The sequence below is a fragment of the Primulina eburnea genome, chromosome 15, assembly GCF_022965805.1.
Source record: "Primulina eburnea isolate SZY01 chromosome 15, ASM2296580v1, whole genome shotgun sequence".
Lineage (NCBI taxonomy): Eukaryota > Viridiplantae > Streptophyta > Magnoliopsida > Lamiales > Gesneriaceae > Primulina > Primulina eburnea.
The window spans coordinates 18,420,713-18,436,051 of NC_133115.1; positions in this window are offsets into that span (position 1 = coordinate 18,420,713).

Here is a 15,339-nt window from a genome sequence, read left to right on the forward strand (position 1 = left end):
GACCAGTCACGAAATCCATCGTAATATGCTCCCACTTCCACTGAGGAATCGGCAATGATAGAAATGTCCCAGCAGGTCTCTGATGCTCAATCTTCACCTGCTGACAAGTAAGGCACTGAGAAATGAACAAAGCAACATCTTTCTTCATACCTTGCCACCAATAGAGTCTACGAAGATCCTGATACATCTTGGTACTGCCTGGATGAATCGAATATGGCGCGGTATGAGCCTCTGTCAGAATGTCTCGCCGAATATCATCACAAATAGGAACACAAATACGACCTCTGAAGGTCACCAAACCATCACCATTCATCGCAAACTCTGAGTTACCTCTCTCCTCTGCTCTAGCTCTCATCTCTGACAACTGAACATCGTCAGCCTGCTCTCTACGGATCCTGTCCGTCAGTGTAGCCCGAATGACCAACGCTGAAAAGCGAGCAATAGTCCCCGGAACTACCAAAGCAATCTCCTCTCTCTGCAAATCCATCAACAACGGCTTCTGAATCAAATAACTCAAGAGAGAACTCGACTTACGGCTCAAAGCATCAGCCACAACGTTCGCCTTCCCTGGGTGGTAATTGATAGTCACATCATAGTCTTTGACAAGCTCTAACCACCTCCTCTGCCGCATGTTGAGCTCTCTCTGAGAAAACAAATACTTCAAACTCTTGTGATCCGTGAAAATCTCACACTTTTCGCCATACAAGTAATGTCTCCAGATTTTCAGGGCGAAAACCACAGCTGCCAGCTCTAAATCATGCGTCGGATAATTCCTCTCGTAATCCTTCAACTGGCGAGAAGCATAAGCAATGACCTTACCTCGCTGCATCAGCACTGCACCAAGGCCTTTCTTCGACGCATCGGTAAAGACAACAAAATCCTCTGAACCACTAGGCAATGAAAGAACATGAGCTGTCGTCAATCTATCCTTCAACTCTTGAAATGCACTCTGGCAATCAATGGACCACTCGAACTTCACAGTCTTCCTCGTCAGATTGGACAATGGCAGGGCAATCTTGGAAAAATTTGAAATGAAACGACGATAATAACCCGCCAAACCAAGGAAACTGCGTACCTCTGAGACGGTGGTAGGAATAGGCCACTTCTGAATCGCCTCTATCTTCATCGGATCAACTGCTATACCATCCTTCGAAACGACATGGCCTAGAAAAGACATCTGATCCAACCAAAACTCGAATTTTTCAACTTGGCATACAGCCTCCTCTCTCTCAACAACTGAAGAACAACTCTGAGATGCTCTGAATGAAGTTCTCTGGTCTTAGAATAGATCAAGATGTCGTCGATGAAGACAATGACGAAGCTATCCAAATAAGTCTTGAACACTCGGTTCATCAGGTCCATGAAAACTGAAGGAGCATTGGTCAGACCAAAAGACATCACAAGAAACTCATAGTGACCGTACCTGGTCCGGAACGCTGTCTTAGAGATATCAGACTCCCTAACCTTCAACTGATAGTAGCCAGACCGAAGATCAATCTTCGAAAATACAGTAGCACCATGAAGCTGGTCAAATAGATCATCAATCCGTGGCAACGGATACTTATTCTTGACAGTCACTTTGTTAAGCTCTCGGTAGTCGATACACAGCCGCAACGACCCATCTTTCTTCTTACCAAATAGAACCGGAGCTCCCCAAGGCGAAGAACTCGGACGAATGAAACCTTTGTCCAATAGATCCTGCAACTGCGACTTCAACTCTTTCATCTCAGTAGGAGCCATCCTATACGGAGCCTTAGAAATAGGAACCGTACCTGGAGCTAAATCAATAACGAACTCAACATCTCTGTCCGGCGGCAAACCCGGAACATCATCCTCAAACACATCGGCAAATTCCCTCACAACATCAATATCATCAATATTCAACTTAACCATACCATCCACATCCACAATAGAAGCAAGAAACCCATCGCAACCTCTACACAGCAATCTCTCAGCCTCAAGACATGAAATAAAAGGAAGGACCAGCGAAGTACCTGCACTGGCGAGAACTCCTCCCTTAAAGCTATCATCTGCAAAGGTCACAGTCTTAGCAACGCAATCCATAACAGCACGGTAAGTCGATAGCCAATCCATGCCAAGAATAACATCAAAGGCAACCATCGGGATCACAATCAAATCAGCAAAGACCTCTCTATCATCAATACGAACAGGGCATGCATACACAATAGACGTCGGGCACAAGACATCTCCCGAAGGCAAAACAACATTAAGCTGGAGGGGAAGAATAGAAGGAACTATACCCAAAGATCTCAAAAACAATTCAGACAAAAAAGAATGAGTAGCACCAGTATCAATCAAAGTCGTAGCTACTCTGCCTGAAATCAAAATAGCACTAGAGATCACAGAAGAATCATGATTAATACCTTCCTTGGTCATCGTAAAGATACGACCCTGCACCTTCTCTTGGCTAGCTCCTCGAGGACAATCACGGGCAATGTGGCATGCCGTGCCACAACGATAGCAAGAATGAGTGCCAAATCTGCACTCTCCCCTATGATGTCTCCCACACTTAGGACACAAAGGCTTCTCGGGATCAGATGGAGCAACTGGAACTGTCGGTGGCCTAGGACTCGAGTCCAACTTGCCTTTCCCCTTGAATCGATCTCTGCCTCTCTGACTCGAACTCTGGCCCCTCTGAGCAATGGCCTGGTGTCTCGCTTGCCTCTCCCGGGCAATGTCCTTCTCGTCCTGCTCGGCCAACAAAGCTTTGGACACGATCTCCTTGAAAGTAACAGCCTTGGACATGTTGATATCTCTACGAATCTCTGCTCTAAGGCCTCGAATGAAATGAGCGCCTTTATCTATGTCGTTGGAAGCAATGTACGGGGCAAATAAGCAACCCTCCTCAAACTTCAGGATATACTCACCAACATCCATGCTCCCCTGTCGAAGCTCCAAGAACTCCGTAACCTTCCTCGCTCGAAGTGCGTCGGGGAAATACTTGTCATAGAACAAATCTGTAAACTCTGACCACTTCAATGTCGAAACATCAACGCCAACCTTGGTCGCATTCCACCATATGCGAGCAGCTTTAACCAACATGAAAACAGCACAACTGAGACGGTCTCTATCCTCGTAGTGGAGATGATCGAAGATCTCCTCTAAAGCCTTGATCCACTCTACAGCAACTAAAGGATCGGTGCTCCCTGAAAATTCTGGTGGATCCATCCTCTTGAAAGCAGAAAATATGGCATCAGTGCCAACAGCCTGAGCAACTTGCCCTCTACCTTGACCTCTGCCCTGACCTGCTCCTTGCAATCGGAGCAACTGCTGGATCTGCTCACTATGGACTTTGGCCTGCTCTTTAAGCAACTTGCCGAACTCGTCGACAACTCTCGAGGAAGAACTATCCTCACCCTCTACTGCTTTCCTCTTAGGTGCCATCCTCTACTCTACAATGTGCTCACAAAAGACATATCAATATATAACAATGGATAGATGCAAGAAAACATACCCGGACAGTTGAAAGTAGACGAAGTCATATGCATTGGTCCGAAAAACACCGCTCTGATACCACTAAATGTGACACCTCTGACCTCTTTAAATAAAATACACAGCTGAAATTAAAATTTTCTTTAAAATATGGAAGGAGTTTCAAAAATACATTTCTTTAAACATCTTTACAAAATAACAATACATGATCATTTGAATGACATAACAAAATACAAAACATCATTCCTATGATCATGCCAAAATCTTCCTTCCAACGGTGTATGCATATGACCCCCTATCCACAGTCGACGTCCCGGGCCGCCACTCTGATCTGCATCACATGAAATAACTGAAATGAGAATAAATCTCAGCAAGTGGAAATCTTACATAGCAATGAACATATACTCTGTAAAACACAGCTTTGAAATCATAAATACCATCAACTCTGAATCATAAACTCTGAACATGAATATCATAGCAATAACATATAGATGAGATGGTATTTCTCTTTACTCTGGGGATTGATATCAATAGTATCTTTGCTCTGGGGTGCTCGTATCCATATCGATATAAACCGATAACTCTGAGGGATATAAGCCTGTGGTCGTTGATCAACTAATTGCATGCAATCTCTGACTATGTATTATCAATTCGAAAACATTTAAACTCTCTCTTGGCATTAATAACACTTTGAAACTCTATCTTTACTCTTGTATTCCCTTTGAACAAAAGTTGAGACATCAATTGTCTCCAATAAACATAGCAATGGAATCAATACATAACAATGAATCAATTGAAGGGAATATCATATTAAAACCTTTAAAACACAATACATATAACATCATGTGAGCAAAAGGGATGAATTTCCACTTACAAACCAATAGAACACCTCAATCAAAGCTCTTGAACACCACCTACAACAATAATCCATAAATAACACCAACATCAACTCTATATCCAAAAATCCAAGCTAAATAATCCATAAATCCACAAGAACAACAAACCCAAGTCAACTCTTAACTCAAAACCTTAAAAGAATCGCACCAAAAGCTTACCTTAGCTTCCTAGTACCAAGGAGAACCACGATCTCAAGTCGAATCGCCAACTAGAAGCTTGAATCGAAGATAGGAAGCAAAAGAAATGGAAGAAAACCCTTGGAATAGAGAGAAAATCGAAGATAAGAAGGAAGGAAAAGGGAAAGTATGGCCAACCACTCCCAAAAAGTAACTTAAAATCTCGCCCATACCTAGACCGCGGGTGCGCTGCCACAAGCACCGCGGGTGCGCCTAGCTCACGGCACAACACAAAATTCTGGAACACTCGGACCGCGGATGCGGCGCGGCAGACACCGCGGGTGCGGTGCTACCTCTACCGCGAGTGCGGTGCTGCCACGGCTTCCCAACTCCAAAATCATGAACAGTCGACCGCGGGTGCACTCCTTGCACTACTGCGGGTTCACTATGGTCACGGCAAAGATCAATACTCAACCAACTAAAATCGATCCGAAACTCTGAAACGAACAACCAACAACAACTAACACCTCAAGAACAATAATAACCAATAATACTATGGCCCAAAACATAACTCTAAACATACAATCACATAACCCAAATAACAAGCAAAGCTTAAACCGTACCGTACACCGGGCTCGGCTATTACAGAACATATCGTTTCCAGAACTCTTCTGGTCAATATATTCTCTGCAGTTACGCCTCCAATGTCCAGGCTTCTTGCAGTGATGACAAATATCAACAGTCTTGTCAGCCTTCACTGGTATGGCTGCAACAATGGGACTCGGAGATTGCCTCTTCAAGGGCACGTTCTTCTTGGGACGTTGGAAAGAACGTTTCTTTCCTTTCCCGGGTGGACCAGTCTTCGTACCAGATGAAGAGCCCACATAAAGAACCGACTTCTCATCTTTCATAGAAGCCTGCATATAACACTTGGATTTCAAGTCATGGTCACACCATTCCTTGTAAGTCTGAAATTCCTCAGGAGTGCAGTAAGTCGGAGCCTCAACAGGGGATGACTTAGTTAAGTGCATACGCTATTCTTTCCGAATTCAAGAGGATTTTCAAATTTCTTAGCCAATTGAGGTAATTAGGTCTTGTTAATACGTGTTTGTCGAGCATTACATATAGCGAATTGTGAATCGAAAACATTGTCAAAAAGTATTGAAAAGTAAAACAGCTAAATGTTAATGACTATTTTAAAATATTTAGTAAGATACAAAGTATGGACTTTTACTTATAAATGTTTTCTCCCACTGTTTTGACATCTTTCACTACCCTCTAGTGAAAACGGGAAACTCCTTTTCTCATTAGGTACGTAAGGTCCAATTAGCGAATTATGATCCCGAATAATATCAGCCAATCACAATTCCTAAAAGGTAGTTTCCAATTGCATCTCCATGCAAGCCTCTACGTAAACTTTTGTCTCACGTTTGATTAGGACCCAATAATATGACATCGTTCATCTTTACGTGTCAAGCCTTACCCATCGATGTTGAACCTTAATGGACGATCGTCATGAGTTCCCCCAATAATATGAGCCGAAATCATGGGAGTTCCACGTAGTTCACATCACCGTGTCAATAGATGTCACAGCTTTCCGGCACCCAGGGCCTCCCCAATGATATGAGCCGAGCCCCGAGCATGGGTAGTGTTCATCATGCACCCATTGTCGATGAAAGACATGGAAATTATAAATAAATTTATAATTCTCCTTTTCAGGCTTGATATTAATTTTGAATCTTATTCAAAATGAGGGTTTTTAATTTTGAAAGGTCTCATCATTAATTTTATTTTAAAAGCTCGCCATGTTTGATCGTATGTTTGCCGGATTCATGCAACTTTGTTATTGTCATAATAATAACGCACATACTCATTATTTATAACATATCATGCATATATTATAAACAGTAAACAAAACAAGGATGAACAATCGCCCCAAAACAAACGGACCGTGTGAGCTAAGCACGGTCCTAGGTCCAATCCTAGGGAAATGCATGGGATGCAAATGCAACTATTACATATGCTTCCAATATTTACATGTCTTCGATCTTCATAATCATCAAGGCCACCATCTTCCAATCTTGATCTTCCACTATACTAATATTTACAAATAAATATCCATGACAAATAGGGATACATCTCATGGGGTGGGAACGGGCCATAAACCAAGCCCACTTTAAATTTGATAATTATTACAATCATTCAACACAAAATATCCTACCATACACCTAGCAAATTGGGCTTGGGTTTTTGATCATCCTTCATGCATAATATCACATATCATACACCATCAATTAATTATCACAATAATTAATTGATCCAATATTATATATCTTGATCCAATCACTAACCGCCACGATTATAAACTAAATTAACAAAGTATACAAACACCTTTGTCTACTAATTAATTTATTTATAACCGAATTTCTTGTAAATCACCATTTACTATAAATAATTAAAGTCCAACTTCAATTATTTATTTCATGAGAAAATATTTGCAACTTTTGTAAATTTAAACTTAAGGGCCCAAAAAATCATTTTTCACCAAAAACATTTTGGCCCATTAAAATTTCACCAATATGTTAGCCATCCAGTTGCCCAAAAACTCAAGGCCCATGACACTTTGATATTTCAAAACACCTTTTGAAAACCCTAGTCGTCATCGCCGTCGCCGGATTCTGGCCAACCAAAATTTTTTTTTTTATTAAAATAGGGGGGCCGTTCGGGGGCTGCCCTTGCTGCCCGTTTTAGAAATTTGCTGCCCGAAAGCCGCCCCAAATCCGCCCTTGAATCGTTGCAACAAATCATCTCATGCGGTTAGAAATCGACCTCAATATAATATCATGTAAATGCTACACAAAATAGTATCCATAGTTCTTGATACCACTTGAAAGGGATTGATTTTAAGGTGTTCAAATGCGCAACGGAAGTTCAAAAATCTTTTTTAGGGCATAAAAACAGAAATTTAAAGAGAAAAATTTCTTGAACACCTCATGTACTAGCATGTAACATATACAAAAACACAAAATATGACATTCATAGTGTGTTTAGAAATATACCTATCAATCACAATGATTGATGTTATGGCTCCAACTAAGGTGCAAACACCTTAGCTATTGAATGGATGACAATCTACAAGCCTCCTTTCTTCAAGCTTCCCTTTGAGCACACCTTGCTCAAAAATTAAGCCAACCACCAACTAGGTAGATCCCCTCTTATTTTGCACTAGAAAAATTAGAGGATTTTTCGAGGAGAATCGAGAGCTTTTTTCAACAATTGAAAGAGCAAAAAATTAGGATAAAAATGGTGGTAAATTTCGGCCAAAGTTACTTGAAAATGGGAGAGAAAGACTTGTCTAGATTGTGGGAAAAGCTAAAACACTTTTAGCATCCCAAGCCTTGATAATAAAAAAAGTTGTCTCCCAACCTTTCACATCTCATGCATGCAATATTATATGGTTTTTAACAATTAAATACGCATGGACTTAATTTAATTATCTCAAACATATTTGAGACTAATTAAACATTATTTGAATTTACTCAAGTCACTAGTTGAATAATTATTTTACTATTGGGCTCTACAAGACCCAATATGATTTAATTAACTTGAATTAATTTAATTATTTGGACTCTACTAGGCCCACTAGTGTTAAATTAATTCAACATTTGAATTAATTTAATTTATTACATAATAATGTTTATGAAAATCACAATTTTCAAATACATTATTTATTTGGCCAACTTTTTTAATTTAGGAACACATTCATAAATTAAAAATTACATTTCTCTCATAGAAGTCATACTTCTATTTTTCCTTACGCTTATAAACTCCTTTATAAGCCGTTCAACACATTGAACTATTTTACTTCTCAACGGGATCTAGAAAGCTAGTACTTGTGTGGCCCTCAATGGTTTATGATACAACTAGCCGTGGGTTCACATCTCCATGTGATTCGGACTAAACATGTCCTTATACGAGCATACCCCAATTGCTCCATTCTTACTTATGAACTCCTTGATAACAAGAATGTCAGAACTCAAGTCTGATAGTAGCCAACCAATCATGTTAAACGCCTAGCAGCATCGCTTACATGATTCCCTAGGTATCAAATGATAGTGCCTGCAAGAACCATTCAATTATGGTTAGCGTACAGTACAGTCCCTTCAACTCATATATCCCGATCGATTCGACAACCATTGGTTTATCGAGACTTGTCAATGAATCGATACTATGTGTCATGTCGTAGTTGCATCGATAGTGTAATCTAAGAAACTCCTTTCTTAATTACCACCATACTCTGATCAGAGATTTCAAACTACACATACATAAGAACACATAGGATATCCATACCCGAAGGTAAGCGGTGAATCCCCGACTAAAATCAGCAAAGACAAAATAAAAGATCTGTTGGTTACTCCTTTTAGCTAGTGTCCAAAAAATTGAATTGACCGTTAATATTTTTTGAAATATGACAAGGACACGTGGCACTCTTTGTTTAATTGTCGGCTACCCAGTACATTTGCGAGTCTCGTTTTTTATTTATTATTGTCGGGGACCAACACCTGTAATAGGTGTAATGACTTGAATCCTTATTTGAGTATAGTATTTATTAAGACATGATTAAAGATTTGTTAATTAAATATTATTAAGAAATTAATTAATTCAAGATCAACATGTTGGGATCTATCGTATTTTAATTGGACCAGACAATCTATTTCACAACACATTACTCCTAGAAATCTAGCTAGATGAATGAGATTATGACATGCGACAGATAAGATTGAGTTCGGATCTTCTGAATTAGTCCGGATGAAGCCTATAAGTAGAAGCTGATTTCATTTGTTTCCTACACCGTTTTCCCTCAGCTTCTCTATCTCGAGTTCTCGTCGTATATCTTTGGTTTTTAGCCAGTTTCAAAGGTAGTTCTAGTCTAGAAACTTCAGAGCTAGTGTTGACTTGAGAAAAGGTCGGTGAACCTGGATACGCAGATCGATACGTCATCAGCGGACCGACGACAGATGCATGTATAATAATAAAGACTTAAAAAGTGATTAAAAATCATTAGGAAGAACTTGAAAACATATTTAGTAATTCTGGATCTAACGTGATAATGATTTAAGCATGTTGGTATTGTCTAGGTTCAGATGAGTAGACTTTCTGTCATATTGTTTTAGTAAGGTACGTGATGTACTGACTGAGATATCCAAGCGTAGTATACACACTTATATGTTGCATATTTATCTGTTACATGATACCTGTTTTACTTCTTTGACATAATATGCATGACATATAACGTAGGGTCTGATATCTTTTGAGATATACCTCGATTGTTTCGGTCGCTCAGCCATGTTCTATATTATGGAGGGTTGGGTATCGAGAGCTATAGTGTCCAGTGGGACCAATGGACTTTGATGACCTTGGACATTGTAGGTTCATGTCTTGATGATAAGTGTCAAAGCTAAAATATGCCTGTGGCAGATCAAAAACTACTCACTCAAGCACCTCTAGACTGAGCATGAGATTCTTGACTTGATCTTTGATATTCGAGCATATTGCATTTCACATGCATCATATCGGTTTGTATACTCGTACATTTTCATATTGGGTGATTGTCGCTCACATCTTTGTTATCAACTTGGACACCCTATTCCATGAGGTATGTCTTAGTTTGGACGGTTTGTGCGGATTTTCGGTGGCGATCCAGTGGATGTTTTTACTTTGTTCATCATATGCTCGTGCAAGATTATTCTATTGCACTGACGCACGCATTGGGTGTTTGTACAATATATTTATAATTCATTTGTTTTATATTTAAATGAGGATCAAAATATAATTATAAAAAATAGAGAGAGACTACAATTTTGATATATGAGTTAAAAAAATAAATAGAAAAATAAAAGGAAAAAAAAAACACAAGTAAGAATTGAACCTACAACTTGATTTTTGAGTAATAAAGTTCTATCAACTAAGCTCTATGTGGCTTAGATTAAATTTTTAGCACTTATTAATATGTATAATTATTATAACATATCATAACACTAAAAATAAGTTAATGTGTCATAAATTTAATAATATAGTATATATAGTAATAGTAATAGATATAAAACTAATTCGAATATGATAAATTTGCAGAAAACAATGTTGTACTAATTTATTTTATTTTATTTTAATTGATGTTAAGACTATAATTTAAATCGTTGAATCGATATACCCTCATTATTTTATAAAAGAACAAGGGTAATTTTTTTCATTGAACTTTGTGCATAATCATTTACTTAATTATCCCAGTCTAGATCCCTTAGAAGTTCGGGCAAATTGCATCCATGACCCCTGTAAGTATATATTAAAAAAACCAAAAAAATCCATGGCTAAAATTAAGACTTCATTAGACAAATACTTATACAAAATATTTTTTATAAAAGAATTAAAAATATTTTAAAATTTGTGTTGAGATCGGCTGGGGAGATAATCGTTGATAGTTCGGTTATTGAAATAATGAACACTGATGAATTAAATCGAGTTTAGTTTTCAAACCAAGCGTAAGACACTCGAAATAATCCTTCGTAGAAACCGATTGAACATTTTGCAAAGCATTTAAAATATATGCAAGTTGAATGAGTAAAAATATTTTAGTTGAAGTATTTTATCAAACACTTGGTATCCAATATTTTGGTATTTGAAGAACACATAAAATGCTTCAACAATGCATCTTTAAAACTATGAAAATGATAAGTAAATCCAATAAACAAATAGACACGAATTTGTTTATAGATGTTCGTAGACTTCAAATGCTCCTATGTCACCCCTTCTTTCTCTTGGGAAGGATTCACTAGAATACTTTGATTTATACAACAACTTGTACAAACTACATCATCTAGGACTTATCCACTGCCTAAACTGAACTCCTAGCACTCAAGATTTTAGGCAGCACCTCACATTCAGCATATTGTTTAATGTCTCATATGCAAAGATTACAAACACAATATTTTACGTCTTTGTACAAGACTCGCTCAACTAATCTTTGACGTTCAACTCTCTTGTATAACTGTGAGTGATTGTGTATGAGGAATTTATCATTTACAGTGTACATCTCAAACATATCCTCACACAAGGGCTTGTGCTCTCAACTAATTGATTTCTTCATGCTAACTGCCCATGCTTTGAATCCTTTTCAAAAAGCGGCCGTAAGAATGATTGTAACTATCGGCTCTTGTTTTATCTTCTAGATGTTGTATTTATAAGCCCCAACAATGACATATACGTTAGACACAAGAATATGACCATTTGGAAATTTTCTGTACTGTTTCTGAAATTGCAACAGTCAAATTCGTCTTGCTCGGTATTTTCCTGACTGGTCAACTATGTTCAACTCAACCGGTCGTTCAGTTCAACTGGTCAGTAGCTGGTTCAGTTTAGTTTAGTTGGTCAGCTGATGGTTCGGTTGAGTTCAACTGGTTTAGTTGGTCTGGTTCAGTTCAACTGGTCTGGTTCGGTTCAGTTCAGCTGATTCAGTTCAGTTTCAGCTGGTGTGCTGAAATCAGCTATGCTGATTTCAGTTTGTGCAGAACCAATAGCTTCAATCGTCATTTATCAGCATCTTAAGGTTCGAATCAGACTTTGACTTCTGAAGATGATTTGTAGATCATCGTCTTATCTTTCCAACGCATACTGAATCGCTTCATTTTGATAACCGAGCTGAGAGATATGACCAAAATATCGCAACTGCTCATATCCAACTGATTGTTGTTTTTGTGCAATCAGTTTGGTAATTCAGCGATATTAGACCTTGATACCATCCGAATTTTCTTAACTGACGTGGAATACGACTTGTTCCAAATTGAGTTTTCTTATCAAGAAAGTTGGCGGATTGTCATATGGATTATCCAGTTGAGAGATATCAAAACATCGAAGCTTGCTAGAAATTCAATTTGTGAAGAATTCAGTTTCGGTTTGCTTCTTGTGTTTGCAACTTCACACTTGAGTAAATATGTTAGAAACACTAATAACAAGTTTTGTTAACATCAAAATCATGATTGCTAACTTGAAAAGTTCCAAACAATTTGTTTTAACAATAAATATGTGTTTGAACAACTATTTTATAAAAACGTGTTTAGAGTTGGAAAGTTGTTTGAAAAAGATATAAAAAACGATTTTATAGTTAAAAATAATTTAAAAAGTAAAAAAGATTATATATAAAAAAATTGGCTAAAATCATTTTTTCTCGAGTTGAATTTTTTTTAAACCACAAGTATGATTTCGAGTAACTTTTATCAATTTCATAAATGTAACGTCCGAAAATTCGAACATACTAACCACATGCATGCATGAAAACTTATTTGAAATTATTTAAATAAGTGGTAAGCATGTTTAAGTATTTACATGATTTAATGATTATTTAATTGAATGTTATGAATGGAACTTTCTGTAGTCGAATACGCGATGTACGACAAAGGCGAGAGAACCGAGGACGATTTTGATAAAGTTTCTACTTTTAGAAAGTTATAAATAGAAACTCTATATTTAGTAGTCCAAATTAGGAAAGCAGCAACCTATTTATAGTAAGGAACGAATTTAATCGGTAACGAACTTTTGCTAGAAAATTAGTAGTTTCAGTTGTGCGATACTAGAAACGAGTGGCACCAAATATTTTTAATTATTGTTGGGACTTTTTAGTGGATTAATTATGAGATTAATTAATTCTTTAATTAGACCTAGATTAGCAAAGATTTAATTAAATAATTAGGACCCATTAGGTAAACTTAAGCCAACTAATAACTAATTAAATAGAGTCCTACCCTACCCCTCCCCATAACCACAAGCCACTTCTCTTGCCAGCACACAGTCACACACACTAGAGTCCTAGGAAGGGCTGAGACAGAGGAAGCAAGGGAAGAAGGAAATTTCACGTCCCCTTCATCTCTCGTCGTGCCATATCTCGTATCTCGTAAGAATAAAGGAAAAAAGCATGTTTTCAACCTTTCTTTATGCACCATTCAATCCCTATTATTGCATGTATTCTGATTTTATGTGTAAAGTTTACAAGGATGATGATTTTCAATTTCCAACATGTGCATATCATGTTTTCATAAAAGATTTTTGATGTTTATTAAATTGTTGAGATAAGGATACAAACCGAGGGTTCCAGGGGCTGGTCTAGATGTTAGGAAGAGGATTGAAGGGGCTAAAAAGGCGAACCAAACAGCCGCAAGGGGCTGTGGTCCCTGCACGCAAATTGCGTGCAGGCTGAGGGGATGGGGCACGACTTTGGGGTTTAGCAGCCATGGGAAGCTGCATGGGACCGTAGTCGTGGTCTTGAGAGAAGGGTAAGGGTCCTAGGAAAGTCTAGGATGGGTTTGGCTAAGGTTTGGACGAGTTGGTTTAGGGCTGGAACCAAAACTTCAGAACTTGCACGCTCGGGGGCTGTTTTGATGTGCCACGGATATGTAGGCTAAGGGGTTGGTTTAAGGGCTGGTCCAGGGGCTAGGGACGTGCCTTAGGATCCTAGTGAGAGTCTATGGTGGGCCAAAATATGAGTCCAGGAAAGCCACCGCCGCTGGAGCGTTTGTTCCTCGGCTGCACGCGAAGAGCCATTCGACGGGCTGCTGTTGTGAGGGGTTTGGAGCCTTGAGCGTCTGGTCTGTGTCCGAAAGGGTCTGACCATGGTCTTATTTAGGGTCTAAGGAAGGGTTCAAGGGCGTGGTTCGGGGTCGTTTCGAGCCGTGGTCTATTCGGGGTCGTAAATCTCCCGAACGTGCCAAAAAAAGGGCGAAGTGAGCCTAGGTTAAATTCTAAATCCATATTTTCGGTTTTGGCTTGGGCTTGGAGACTTCAAACATCTGAAATGGTGTCTTAGGATGTTAATAAAGGACTGGTCTCGGGTTGGTTCGAGTCGGGAGGGTAGTTTGGGCATTTGTTTAACCAAAAACGCGAAAACGGTGGTAAACGAACCATCCGGTAAGCGAATTGAGTCGTTTTTGAAACGTAGGTCCTAAGATTAAATTTCCAGCAAGCTACTGGATATTTGTGGGTGTTTTTAAAGTTTTGAAATCGAGTGATCTCCTTGAGTCAAAGTTTAAGGTCGTCTGGATACGTATAGCGTTGAATCGTGAGCAGGTCGGTTTGAGGAAAATCGAGGGCGGTTTGCAACTTCCTAAAACAATTCCAAATCATGTTAAATGTTGTTTTTAGAAGCTTTAAAGTATATGCATGATATATGCTATTTTTAGAAGTTTTAACGTATTTTATCTCGATGTATATGAACGATATAAAGCAACTTTTGGAAATTTTAAAAGAACATGGAAAGTCATAAATTTTTTACGAAATGATAAAGTAAAGGAAAAAATAGAGGAATGTGAATTGATTGTGACAAAAATTAGTAAGAGATCCGTTGCAAACGTGAACGTTTAACTTGCAAGGAAAAGGGAGTGAACCGTCAAAAACGAGGACGAGAATCTCAATGATAATAGATACGTTGAAGAAGTGAACGGTGAAGTTATTCTTATGATAGTCAGTGGCATTGTCAAAAAAGTAGACGTTGAACCCGACAACCTAGTACTATGATTTATAGATTGATCAATCAAATAAATGTCGTCACTTTCGAGAACCCAACTTCACCTAAAAATGATAATTTTAAATGAAAAATGTTCATAACTACGCATGATTTCAAAAGAAGCATATTTTGAAGGTTTCATGATTGCACTGGAAAAATCTATTTTTAGTAAAAGTAATTTTTATGCATGTGAGTGTATGTATATCTACGTATTTGCTATATTAGGTTGGAATAGACTGAGTCATTAGACTCGCTAGGTTTGAATGGTTGCAGGTAACGATGATGTTGAGTCGTGAGGTGCGGACCATCGAGTCATCTGAGAGG